Below are 14,081 nucleotides of genomic sequence, written 5' to 3'. Positions count from 1 at the left end.
ATTTAAACACACCAAACCATGCTTGTCCATCAGTTCCTCTATCACTTCCCCATTCCTATCCCTGTCTCTGCTTCCCCAGAGTGGATTGTGTGAATTAAAATCTCCCGCCCATATCACTGGAGTTCCCACCTCCTCTGCTACTTTATCCAATTCATCTATTCTAAGTGGCAGGCATGGGTTATAGAAGTTAACAATATTCATCCTCCCTTGCTCCCCCCACACCCTCACTGCCAAACACTCCAGTGTGGTTGTTAACGCCACCTGCTGGTATTGCACCCCTGCCCTAACAAATATTGCACATCCCCCCCCCTGTCCCTTCTTTACGATCTTTCCGCAAACACTCATAGCCTGGTACAACAAAATCTAGGCACGGCTTTAGCCATGTTTCTTGTACACAGATCAAATCAGGCTTATCCTCACCAGTATGCACATTCTTTTTTAGCTCTTGACCATTGGCAACTAAACTCCTTGCATTCCACTGCAGGATACTGAACATGAAAATGCTCTTACTGATCATGTTCATCCCATGTTGCATCCATCTCATTTCCCTCTGTCTCACTCTGCTGTGGCTTAGGAGCCTTTACTTGACTATCTTTCATGTACCTATGTAGTTCTGTGGGGTCATACGCTCCCAGTCCCAAAAACCTTCCCGCCGCCTCAACCACTGCCCTCATGATGTCTGACCTGCTAAGGTCCTTGCCCTGCTTAGGAGGCCTAGTGGCGTACACCACGTCAACCATAAATGCCAATAGACTCTCTTTTTTCACCACAATTGAATCATCTGGTACGGAGGGGGTGTGGCAACTGGTGGAAGGGCCAGGGCTCTGGGAGCATGAACCCACAAACACAGACACATTTTCACTTTTTCCCTCTACCTTCTTAAGTGCCTCTGCATAAGAAATCTTATGCTGCTCTTTAACATCTTGGACACGCTTTGCCTTCTCAAAGTGTAGGCATCCCCGAAAGGACGCCATGTGCGTGCCCCCACAATTGCAGCATTTAGTGTCAGTAACATCGCATTCTAATAGATCATGTTCCCCCCCGCATTTTGTGCACCTTTGACTGCCGCGGCATGAGGCGGCTACATGGCCAAATCTTTGACACTTAAAGCATCTAAGCGGGGGCCGCTCATACTTTTTCACTTGAAAAGACACACATCCAATGAAAACTCTGGGTGGCAGACTATCGCCATCAAACGTTAGTAACACAGGAGCATTTGGGTTCCCGTCACTCCGTGCTTTAAATCTCTTTACTTCCTTCACATTTCCTCCCTTGATTTGCTCCTTTATTTCATTCTCAGTTATATCAGCACTAACACCATATATAACTCCCTTGATTCCCTCAATTCTGTTTGAGACGTACAATTCAATGCTCTGCCCAGCTATTTTCTTAACCGCAGCTGCTTTCTTCTGCGTTTCGGCACTCTTGCACAACACCATAAGCATTCCGTTTGCTAAGATTCTTGCTTCAACATCGCCTACTGACTTCAGCGACTCCGCAATCTTCAGAGGATTGACTGATCTGAACCCTCCCACTCCTTTCGGATCCTTCACTTTAAACACTACTTTAAACTCGGTGCTGTCAGTTTTCCTCATTTTCCCTCCCGACTGTTCTCCTTCTGCTGTAGCACCTCGTTTAGTCCCAGTTTTAAGCCCCCCTTCCCCTCCCCTGGCCGTAGCCATGTACAACGTCCCCCTACTTGTCCTCCTCCAACAATGCAGCCTTCAGCAATAATCAAAGAAAGATAAACCGTGTTAATAACGGCAAAGGCACAGTCAGTGAAAGAATTCAACTTGCGTCCGCTCTCTGACAGTCCTGTCAAACCGGCGTCCGACGTCACTTCCTCCCTGGAATCGACCAAGGCAGAAAGTGGAAGCATTCACATACCATGGTTTATATAGGGCACAGAGCGGGTGGGTACAGGCAGGCGTGGGGGCGTGGTGATTGACTCATGTGTTACCTAGGAGGTGTTTCCTTCTGTGACGGCATGCTGATACAATTTCGCTGCGCTTGTTGAGGGATGACAACTCTGGGCGGTATATGATAAACAGTTTCTCTTTTAAGCATAGGTTGCATCTTTTGTTACCACTGTTGTAAGGTGTGCTGAATGCAAGAATTTGCCATGTTATTGAGTATTCAACATTATTGTCTTTGAGATTCCAAATGTGTTTGCTGAGTTCTGTAGTGTTCCGGAGTCTTTTGCATCTGAAAGAAGCCTTGTGATTGTTCCATCTGGTTTTGAATTCTCCCTCAGTTAATCCTACGTATGTGTCGGATGTGTTAATGTCCTTGCGTATTACCTTTGCTTGGTAAGCAACTGATGATTGTAAGCACCCCCCATTGAGAGGGCAATCAGGCTTCTTGCGGCAGTTACAGCTTTTGTCGGTTTTGGAGTCGTTCTGCCTGGTGGTGGGCGGCTCCTTTTCAATTGCTTTATTGTGGTTTGAAATTATTTGCCGCATGTTGTTCATGCAGCTGTAGCTCAATTTAATGTTGTTCTTGTTGAATACTTTTCTTAGGGTGTTGCCTTTGGGGAAGTGTTTGTCGATCAGGGTGAGGAATTTGTGGCCAATATTGGTTGAGACGTTTTTGCTGTATGGGGGGTTGTACCAGATAATGTTGTTTCGTTTTCTGCTCCTTTTTGGTTGGTTTCCTGGCGTGGGTTCGTAGGTGAGGGTGAAGTTGTATCCGCATTCATCAAGTGCTTTTTGGTACGGGGGGGTTGCTTTGTCGAATTCAGCTTTGCTAGATGACAGCATCGATAGTCTTTTATTAATTCCGGTAGGTATCCTTTTCGTGGTGGTGGGTGGGTGGTTGCTGTCATGGTGCACGTATTGGAGTGTTGTGTTGGGTTTCGTGAATGGTTGGTAGCTGTTATTCCTCAGGTTGAAAGTGACGTCGAGGAAGTTGACGGATTGCTTGTTGGCTTCAATCGTGATCCGTAGGCCGTTCTCTTTGAAGATTTGGCATATACGCTTCTTGGTATTCTCGCTGCTCCTTGGCGAGGCGCGACACACTGCCAGTCCGTCATCACGGTAAATACCAAGGTTCAGGTTGAGGCTAGCGAGCTGGGAGAGGAGGAAACTCCCAACAAGTTCGCACGTTTCTGCTCCGTCGAAACTCCCCATAGTGACGTCGAATGTTGAATTGTTCTTTTTTTGCCATGGTGTACCGTTGCGGAAGAGTATGGAGTTCTTTGCGTGGATGATGATGTTTCTTTCGTTGCCTGTGATTGAGTCGTAGTCCGAGGCAAAGTCTAGTGCTTTGGTCAGTAGGTCTTGCGTGATGGAAGGGTAAAATTCTTCGACATCGAAGGAGATGAAGTTGTGCTGTTGTTTGTCTTGGATGTTGCTGAACCATTTGATTACTGCTGCTGTATTTCTCCATTGGTTGAGTGGTGTTTTGTCTGTAATTTTTGTGTTGATTCTGTCCAGGATTGTTTTGCTGATTTTTCCTATTTCGGATTTAGTTGGGTTTATTAGTCGGCATGATGGGTTATTTGCGAAGTTGGGTTTGTGGTCCTTCAATGTGATGAAGGCTTCCTTGTTGGCTGTAGCGTCCACCCTGTCCTCGATGTCCAGTTCAGCCGCGATCCGTTTGTTTTCCAGGTGGATGTTCTGTAAAGTGTTGGGTTGTGCTTTTTTGTATGATTTGGTGATGCTTCTGTCCAGTAAAGTGTTATGTTCTTGTATGTTCATTCTGTAGAAATTTGTGGTTTTGTCGGCAGATATGATGAGGTTGCTTACTTTCTTGATGCGCTCCGTGTCATTTTTCAGCTTGGTGAGGAGTGGGTTGCGAACTGGCTTGAATTTGACTGATTGTATCATTTTGAGCATGTCGTTCTCAAAATCCTTTAGTTCCTCAACTGTGGGTGGGTTCTTGGTGGATTTAAATCCGTAAGTTTTCTTATTATATATGTATATGTAAGTTTTCTTATTATATATATATATATATATAATAACAAAAAATAATATAATTAACCAAGGGAAAATAGAGTGTGACGAATCCAAAGTGGGTTTGTGTGAGACTATGTTTGGGGATTAGATGTTGTGTGTTACCGGGAGTTTTGAGCGAGAGGCGGAAGTCCTGGAGAGGAAAGGCACGCTCGAATGTCCGTGAGACAGGCAGGTTGTCAGGGGTATAGCGAGGCGTCAAAAGGTCCGTGTCCAAGCGGGAGGTCGAGGATCGAGTGCGGCAGTCCGGAATCCAGAGGGGAACAACAAGGAAGACGAGACGCACAGTTCGTCACATGGAATGAAGGCAGCGGTACTCCAACAGATGATTACGTTCTGGCCCAGAACGCAGGTTTGCACTGGCTTAAGAAGCCCAGGAAGATCATTACCGACAGGTGCGCTGAGTGCTGATTGATTGCAGCTGCTTGCTGCCGCCGGAGTGACGCGTGCAGGAGATGAGCTGCCGTGGGCGTGTCCTGAAGTGCGCTCCGCAGGGCTCATTGAGAAATGCGCATTGGCATGTGACAGGTTTGCTCCAAAATATTAACCGCCATGTTACTACAATAACAATTTAAAAAAGGAAAATCAGTTTACTTTGTGTCTTTGAATAGTTGTGGCATTGTTGAACACTCTGGGAGTTTCGGAGTGATAAATAAGCAGTGGCTTCATGTAGTCAACGCCAGCATTAGCGCAAACTAGCAGTGTGAGGCGATCCTTCATTGGCATGTGTCCGGGTAGTGCCTTCTCCTTCAGTGTAATGCTGTGGCATCTTTTTGGTCTCATCACAATTAAAGGCTTGCTGCAGAACAAAGTCCTTATCGCTGGTAAAATCCTCGAAGTGAAGTGGCTGCAAGCTGCAGGCTAACTAGCTAAAATGTTAGCTCAAGGCGGTTGTCTCGCAACCCGAAGACATACAGGAAGACTGTGAGAGTTTGGACACATTTAAAGCGTTACTGATCACACAAAGTGGTCTCTAAGACAGGCTGACACAGCTCTGATCGGCTCAAAGTACGACAATTGTGGAAATAAATAAGTCCCAAGTGACGCTCGCTGTCGATGCTCTTCGAAATGGCCGCGCCCGTGTATACAGGATGTAAACAGGATGTGATGTAGGGACCCCACCTCTTCATGGCTGTGCCCGCGTGTACAGGAAGTGATGTCATCAAAATGGCAGCCCCCGATGGTTTCAAGCAGTGGGGCAAAATGAATGAATGAATGAGGTGTTCAGACATGGTCCGCACACAGGGGCATATTTAGCGCGATGTAAAGGTCCGTAAATCGAAAAGGTGGCAAATAGAGGCGTTCGTAAATCGAGGTTCCACCCTATTAAATAATATTTTGACAGCGAGAGCATGCAAATCCTGCATATGACCTTCTAACTTCTCTTTTTAATATCATGTGAGCTGGGGATGTGCGATATGGCCTAAAATCTAAATCACAATATATATTGCAGCCTCTTGCAACAACGATATACTGTATATAACGGTACATTATTTGGCATATAAATGATAGCAGGACCATTTCAAAACAGGATACAAAGGCTCCTACTTTGGCTTCTGACATATGCCTTAACACAGTGTTTCTCAAACTGTGGTACGGGTACCACTAGTCGTACGCAGGCTCAATCTAGTAGTACGCCAAATAATCACTTAATTAAATCTTGAAATCTAACAATTTTTTTCTGGATCATGACAGGTACTTGGAGAGCCAAGTGTTTTCTGAGGTGATACTGTGTTAACATATTGTGTCATTGACATTTGCATAGTTTTCTCAAAACTATTATTAATCTACTTGTTAATTTACAGTCAATAGCTGGTTACTTTCTGTTGTAATATGGTTCTATCTACACTTCTGTTCAAATAAGTACTTATTCTTCTGTTATTTGAATATCTTACATACATTATTCTTTACATTAATAGTGGGTGTTACAACAAATTTGGGTATCGAGCCAATATCAAGTAGTTACAGGGGCACTATTGTTCATATCAATGCTGATACTTTTAATTTATATATATATATATATATATATATATATATATATATATATATATATATATATATATATATATATATATATATATATATATATATATATATATATATATATATATATATATATATATATATATATATATATATATATATATATATATGTGTGTGTGTAACCGGTGGTCTTTTCCTCCGCGTTGTGTGTCTTTAATGGAACACGACCGACACCATGGATTGCTCAGCTGCACTTTACTGACAATACACAACATACAATTGTCGTCAATGACTTTGTTTCCATCGTCAAGTCCCTCTCCCGTTATCGTGGACAAAAGGGCGTACAACAGTGAAATAAACATACCTGACAATACACAACATACAATTGTCGTCAATAACTTTGTTTCCATCGTCAAGTCCCTACACAAATATAATACAGAAAAAGATAGTGAACTTAAATTCTTAACATGACAATATTTCTGTCGTCGCATGCACGCCTACCTCTCCCGTTATCGTGGACAAAAGGGAAGTTGGAAGGCGTGTCCAACGCATATAAAGAGACAGGTGTCACAGTAATTATTGCAGTAGGAGGGACAACGAGACAATGGTTCCACATTGACAAAACATTGAACAATATCCAGGTATTTACATGTAACTTACACATTTTGTGTAATTATAACAATAATAAAGCATTATAAAATACATTATTTACAAGACATAATTGACCCTGTTACACTCACCCCCCAAGAATTATACAAAAGTCTGGTTTGCAAGAACAGTACACATGTGTAAACACAATGGCCATGAAAATCACAAATTTGCATTAAACAGCAATATACGCTTCCTATTTAAAGGATAAGAGAACAAGAGACTTGCTTGGCGCCTAGCAAGAACTCATAGTACTCCATAGACAAGGTGAGGTGCCTTATACACCACACATACACAGGCCAAACGTTGTGGGTGAGTAGGGAACAATTAGTTTTTCAGAACATTGAGTCCACACAAAGAGCAGCTTAAAACAGCTTTCTGGTCATATCTCACACATTAATAACAGTATGGGAGCCTGGCTCGACCCCTAGTATGGACTCAAGTTGAACCATGGACTCTATTAAACGGTAAACAGGTTTAATGACTCTACCAAACCGCGAGGCAAATTGGTTCTCAGCACCAGATGCTTGAGGTGGACCAACTGGGACTAATTGCAGTGAGGGAGCAGGGAGAGCTATCGGGGGATCCAGAGCAGCAATATGGCCACTGTCTGTAGGGGAGACTACACTGAGGCTCATCAAAGGAAGACTGCCCATGGACCCATGAGGCAGTACGGCCATCATCACAAGCATCAGCATTCAAGAGAGAACCAGCATGGGATGTCCCAACCGTTGCAGCTGCCGTATCAGACACCTCTGACTCACACCCATCAAATACTGCTGTGGCAGGCATGAGCACTGTCCCATTCATCCAAAGAAGAAAGGATTGAAGAGACATCTTCTTCAGACATTGAACTTTCAATGGTGTCAATGTGAGGATGACACCTCAGTGATTGTGGCTGGCAAGTGAAGCGGAACGCATCCTGCACACATCCATCACTGATATCACAGACCCGATTCAGCAGCTTAGCATAGGGCTCACCCAGCAGCCGCTCCCTCAAAGGAGTCACAAATGGGTCTCTACTGAGTGCATCTGCCACCACATTCTGCCTGCCAGGGATGTGCTTAATCTCAAAATTATATGGAGCCAACTTGGAGACCCACCGCTGCTCACAGGCATCCAGTTTTGGCTTAGTCAGGATGTGAGTGAGGGGGTTGTTATCCGACCAGACAGTAAACCTGTGACCCTTGAGCCAGTGGCTGAATTTATCACAAACTGCCCATTTAAGGGCTAAGAACTCCAGTCTTTGAGCAGGGTAGTTGACTTGGCTGCGGCTGAGAGTTTTGCTTGCAAAAGCAATGGGTCTCGCTCGTTCTTCGCCATCAGGGACCTGGGACAGGACTGCACCCAGACCATCAAGGGATGCATCGGTGCAGAGGATGAAGGGCCTTTCAAAGTCTGGGTGTGCCAGCACCACACTATTAAGAAGTGCACTCTTCAGATCCTCAAACGCCTTCTCACAAGCAGAAGTCCAGTCCTGAGGAGTCAGTTTTCTGAAGGTGCCTGCTCTTCTCCGCCCAAAAGAGCTCTTGGCACTCCTCTTCTGTCCTGCAGTCAATGTGTAAAGTGGCTTTGCAAGAGAAGAACAGCCAGGGATGAAATGCTGGTAGTACAGCACCATGCCCAGGAAGGACTTGACTTTCCGCTGTGATGGGGTGCAGCCGTCATCCTCCATAAGATCTTTTTTTTCAAAAGCGGAGATGACTTTGACTTTCTCCTGGTCGACTGCAACACCACCGCTGTTCACTACATGACCCAGAAACTTCACGGTCCTACGCAAGAAGTAGCACTTCCTCTGCGCCAGTTTCAGGTTGTTGGCTCTGAGACGCAGGAAGACACTCTCCAGCCGCTTCAGGGCTTCCTCTTCGGATGGAGCAAACACAAGCAGGTCATCCAAATAGCAGAGGAGGCTGGAAAAGTTCAAGTCCCCAAAGATGCTGATCATCATCCGCATAAAGGATGCGGGGCTGTTGCACAAGCCCTGGGGAAGTCTGTTGTACTCGTATAGGCCTAAGGGTGTTTTGAAGGCCGTATACCGCCTGTCAGACTCATGGAGGGGGACGTTGGGTTCAGGATCTTCATTTGGACCCAACGATCACCCCACATGGGTGTCACGACCCGGCCAACAATGATGTCTCTAGGGGTTGAACGGGAAGAGGTGGGCTCCACAATGACAGTGCTCCCAGGTGACACAGGAGCACTGCTGGGCAGCTTCCCCCATACTACAGACTCTCCCTGAGGTGCAAGAGTGACAGATTGTCTTAGCTTGACTGTACCAACTTTTTCAGGCATTTCGGGACCAGACCAGCGTGTAATGCAGCTGAGTAGTCCAAGAAACTGTTCACAATTGGGGTCAGAAGTATTGGAGCAGACCAGCTGCCAGTACTTATTATCAGACTTCATTGCCTGTATAATGGGTCTTATGACATTGGTCCCAATGATCATCTCATCTTTCTGCCCTGGAACAAGTAAAGTTGGCACAATGAACTTAGACCCATAAACTTCAATTTCAAGGTCATAAATGCACCTGGGTTGTGTCATAAGGCCACCACAGCCAACAAGGACCACCTTCTCCGGCACAGGCCGAGGACTAGGGAGTAGCCCAACAGCTCTAAGCTTTGACTCCGCCTCCACATTTAGCGTGCATGACATGCTACCTGAATCAAGCATCCCTCTTAAAACAGACTGGCCCCCCACAGACACTGGAGCATAAAACAACTCACTAGCTCCTTCCACTCTATGGGAACCCACAACAATCACTGTTTTGTAATCAGAAAGGCTACTACAACAGTTCATATAGGTCAATTGCACATCTTCATTTTCACTGAGGGTGCTACTAGCAACGCCCATGCTACCCCTCTCAATACACAGGTGGGTTAGTTTAAATCAGCATTGGGTGGAAAAGATGGCGGTATAGCCGGGGAATGTGAGGCCTGTGGGCACTCACGCTTCATGTGACCAGGTCTCAAACAGTTGAGGCACAATCTGTAGAGCTTACAGTGTGCATGAGTTGAATGTTCACTGGAAGTACATACTCGACATGCGACTGCCACAGAACTTTGATAGTTTCTGGGTTGACCAGTCTGACGGGTGCCTGACCTTTGGCCTCTTGGTCTTTAATTGTTAGCCAAGGATGCATTGCACAAGGACAGAACCTTATCAAACATGGCCACAACTTGAGCACCAGGGTCGTTAGCTGGTGGGTCAAAAGCGGCCGGCGCCACATTGACAGCAGAAGATGGGTGGAATGGGGAGGTGGACTGATGTGCGACAGCCACAAGTGCATCAGGAGGCTGACTGCAGGAAAGGCCAGGGGAAGGTTGAGGAACAGAAAGCAACAACTGTTGGCGTGCTACCGAGACAGCCTGCGGCGAAGAATAATCAGTCACTGGGCTTTGATTGTAAGCTGACAAGCCCATCACACATTGAGACTGGGCTGCTGTCGTTCTAACCTTTCTTATATGAGCATCCAGACGCTCCTGAACCTCAGCTGCCGTCCACTGCTCAGGCGTCTTTAGTTGAAACAACAAGGCAAGATGAGGGTCAGGACAGTGGTTAATAAACATCATGACAACTTCAGCACTGGGGTCCTCAACAGATTTGCCCCGCCTATGGAGACACTCATCAGCAGCATCAATGGACTTGTTAAGACGGATCCAGTAGTCCATAGCACTCTCACCAGAATGGGGAATAGTGCAGTAAAAGTCTTTCATAGGCAAGTTAGAATATGATAGCTCACTGAAGTTACCTTTCAAAATGTCAAACACTGCAGTGGGCTGGTCAGCTGTATTCAGTTCAGGGCGGCTGCGCAGCGACACCTTTACAACATCCCTCGCTTTGCCTGTTAGTCTGGACATAATTAGCTCAAACATTTCAGGAGGACTGTCACATTTTACTCTATTTAGGTAACATTTCATCATGTCTACCCATTCATGAATTGAGAACACATCAGCATTATCGCCCCTAAAGTAAGGTGGTGCTTTGACGTCAGGCTGCACAACAACTTTCACTTGTGGCGAACCATCATGCCTGGAGGAAGGGCTCACAGCGGTGGACTGAGGCTGAAATGCACTTGGCTGGTGCATCATGCTGATGTTGGCAGAGATGTTGTCTCCTATCTGTTTAGCTAAAGTTGTGATCATCTCTCCAAAAGCATCAACAGATATGACTTGTGTGGGTTCACGCACTGCTTGAGTAACTGGCGTAGAGCTAGAGATGGGGGTCAGTAGCGGGTTAAAAACTGGTTGGTCTATCATGAAGCTAGGACTGCTTGACACCAACCTACCCCTCCCCATTCCAAATGTGACACTATGCCCACGACCAGCCATTGTAGGAATCTCAAATATTATGCAAATATTTCACTATAACAACAAAGAGAAATCCCCACGAAGGCAGTATAGCAAAACAAGGGCAATAGTGACACAAGTTGACACATAAAAAAACAAAACTTCACTGTAAAGCCCACTGTAAATAGCCCCTGACAAATCAATACATAGCACAGCACTGTAGCATGAGGGACAAAATCCCCCCCTGTGCTATTAGGGTGTATCAAGCCTCTCATAAGCCCACACCGATTTATTGATGAACAGAAAATAAAACACCATCAAAAGGCTTCACTAAACACTCATACAAACAGGCTTGCCCATTCACCACTTTTTTCTGCTATGACAGGACTATCTGTCACAAAAATGTTCATAAAATGTACCAGCTGGATATTATAAGTCACCAGCACAAACCTAAACCAGCTTAAATCGCGCGCGCACACTTTAAAACAGCGTGATTTGTCAGCACACCTCGCGCACACGCGGGAGCGCGCGCCGTTGTCCTCGGCGACAGGCAGGGAGAGGGAGGGAGGAGCAGCAGAGTGCAGCGGGCGGGAACTCCAGCAGCTTTCCCGGGAACCAGACGAGCGCTGGTCGGCGATGCAACGGGTCGTACGGCACCAAGTGTAACCGGTGGTCTTTTCCTCCGCGTTGTGTGGCTTTAATGCAGCGTTTCTCAAAGTGTGGGGCGCGCCCACTGGTGGGGAATAGAGACATGACAGGTGGGGCGCGAGGAACGGGAGGAAATTTCACTTAGATTTTTTTAATTTTTTTATTATTATATTCTTTGATTTTTTTTTTTACTATGCTTTCATTTTCTATACACACTGGAAATCACTTTGTGATTCTGTCTCTGAAATCCGCTATATAGATAAATGTAAATTACTTATTTTTCCTGTATGCTTTACATTACTAGGTAGGAGCGAAAGTTTGACAGACAGCAACAGTAACTAATGGGGGCGGGGCTAAGCGGAAGCTTTGTGAATGGCGAGTCACTGTGCGAGGATTTGCTGTTTTGCAAATACATAAAAAATAGAGCCACTGCTGATGAGCTGTTCAAGATAATGGACAGTTTCCTCAAAGAACACGACCTTAAATGGGAAAACTGTGTGGGCTTTTGCTCTGATGGCGCGCATGGCAAAGTCAAGAAACGGGCTGCAGGCTCTAATAAAGAGGGTTGCGCCAAATGCGCATTGGACACAATGTGTCATTCACCGGGAAACACTCGCGTCAATTTTTTGATTTATTATTGAACTTGATGCAAGTTATAACACTTTTGTTTTATTTATCATTGAACTTGATGCAAGTTATAACACTTTTGTTTTATTTATTATTGAACTTGATGCAAGTTATTTGATTTATTATTGAACTTGATGCAAGTTATAACACTTTTATTTGATTTATTATTGAACTTGATGCAAGTTATAACACTTTTTTTATTTATTATTGAACTTGATGCAAGTTATAACACTTTTGTTTTATTTATTATTGAATTGATGCAAGTTATTTTATTTGATATTGAACTTGATGCAAGTTATACCACAGCTGCACAGTTATTTTATTTATTATTGAACTTGATTTTATTTTATGTTATTGAGTTTGAATGTATAAAACTTGATGTTCGATAAATTTGAAAATGTTAAGCTTGGCATTAGCGTTCTGTTGGGGCGATGGGGGCAGGTGGAGCTTGAAAACTCCCCCTTGTCCAAAGTGGGGGATGACAAAAAAAGTTTGAGAAGCACTGCTTTAATTGAACACGACCGACACCATGGATTGCTCAGCTGCACTTTACTGACAATACACAACATACAATTGTCGTCAATGACTTTGTTGCCATCGTCAAGTCCCTACACAAATATTATACAGAAAAAGATAGTGAACTTAAATTCTTAACATGACAATATTTCTGTCGTTGCATGCACGCCTACCTCTCCCGTTATCGTGGACAAAAGGGAAGTTGGAAGGCGTGTCCAACGCATATTAAGAGACAGGTGTCACAGTAATTATTGCAGTAGGAGGGACAACGAGACAATGGTTCCACATTGACAAAACATTGAACAATATCCAGGTATTTACATGTAACTTACACATTTTGTGTAATTATAACAATAATAAAGCATTATAAAATACATTATTTACAAGACATAATTGACCCTGTTACATATATATATATATATATATATATATATATATATATATATATATATATATATATATATATATATATATATATATATATGGATATTGATATTGATATTGATAATTATATATATTGATAGATAGATATTAATATATAATTATATAATTATTTTTTTATCTGATTAATCACATTTTGGAATTTGGATTAATCATGATTGGTAATTAATCACTTGCATGATTGAAAATCCCTTAAAAAGACCTCAATATTTGTACACAAATACAATTGTATTGTCAGAATGTCATCCAGAAACATTTTTAAATGTTTAGATTGAATGCATGTCATTTATTTGCACATAACTTTGTAAAAGTATTATCTAAAGTTCTTTTAGAATTAAATTTGCCAACGAGCACACAAATCACTTTTTTGTACTGACGTATGCATTAATACGATCACTGACCATGTAGCAGTTAAGGTAAAAGAGCTTATGCGGTCAAAATAAATGGCATGATTAATCCAAGTGTGCACAAGATTATATATAAGATCTGACCACAGAACTTTCCTCCAGAAGGTCTTATCTTTGTCCATGTGATGTTAGATGAAACAAAAATTGAGCTGTTTGGCCACAATACCCAGCAATCTGTTTCGAGGAGAAAAGGCGAGGCCTTTAATCCCAGGAACACCACCCTACCGTCAAGCATGGTGGTGGTAGTATTATGCTCTGGGCCTGTTTTGCTGCCAATGGACCTGGTGCTTTACAGAGAGTAAATGGGACAATGAAAAAGGAGGATTACCTCCAAATTCTTCAGGACAACCTAAAATCATCAGCCCGGAGGTTGGGTCTTGGGTTTAGTTGGGTGTTCCAACAGGACAATGACCCCAAACACACGTCAAAAGTGGTAAAGTAATGGCTAAATCAGGCTACAATTAAGGTTTTAGAATGGCCTTCCCAAAGTCCTGACTTAAACGTGTGGACAATGTTGAAGAAACAAGTCCATGTCAGAAAACCAACACATTTAGCTGAACTTCACCAATTTT

This window comes from Entelurus aequoreus, linkage group LG02, assembly GCF_033978785.1.
Source record: "Entelurus aequoreus isolate RoL-2023_Sb linkage group LG02, RoL_Eaeq_v1.1, whole genome shotgun sequence".
NCBI lineage: Eukaryota > Metazoa > Chordata > Actinopteri > Syngnathiformes > Syngnathidae > Entelurus > Entelurus aequoreus.
Note: the sequence above shows the minus strand (reverse complement) of the source record.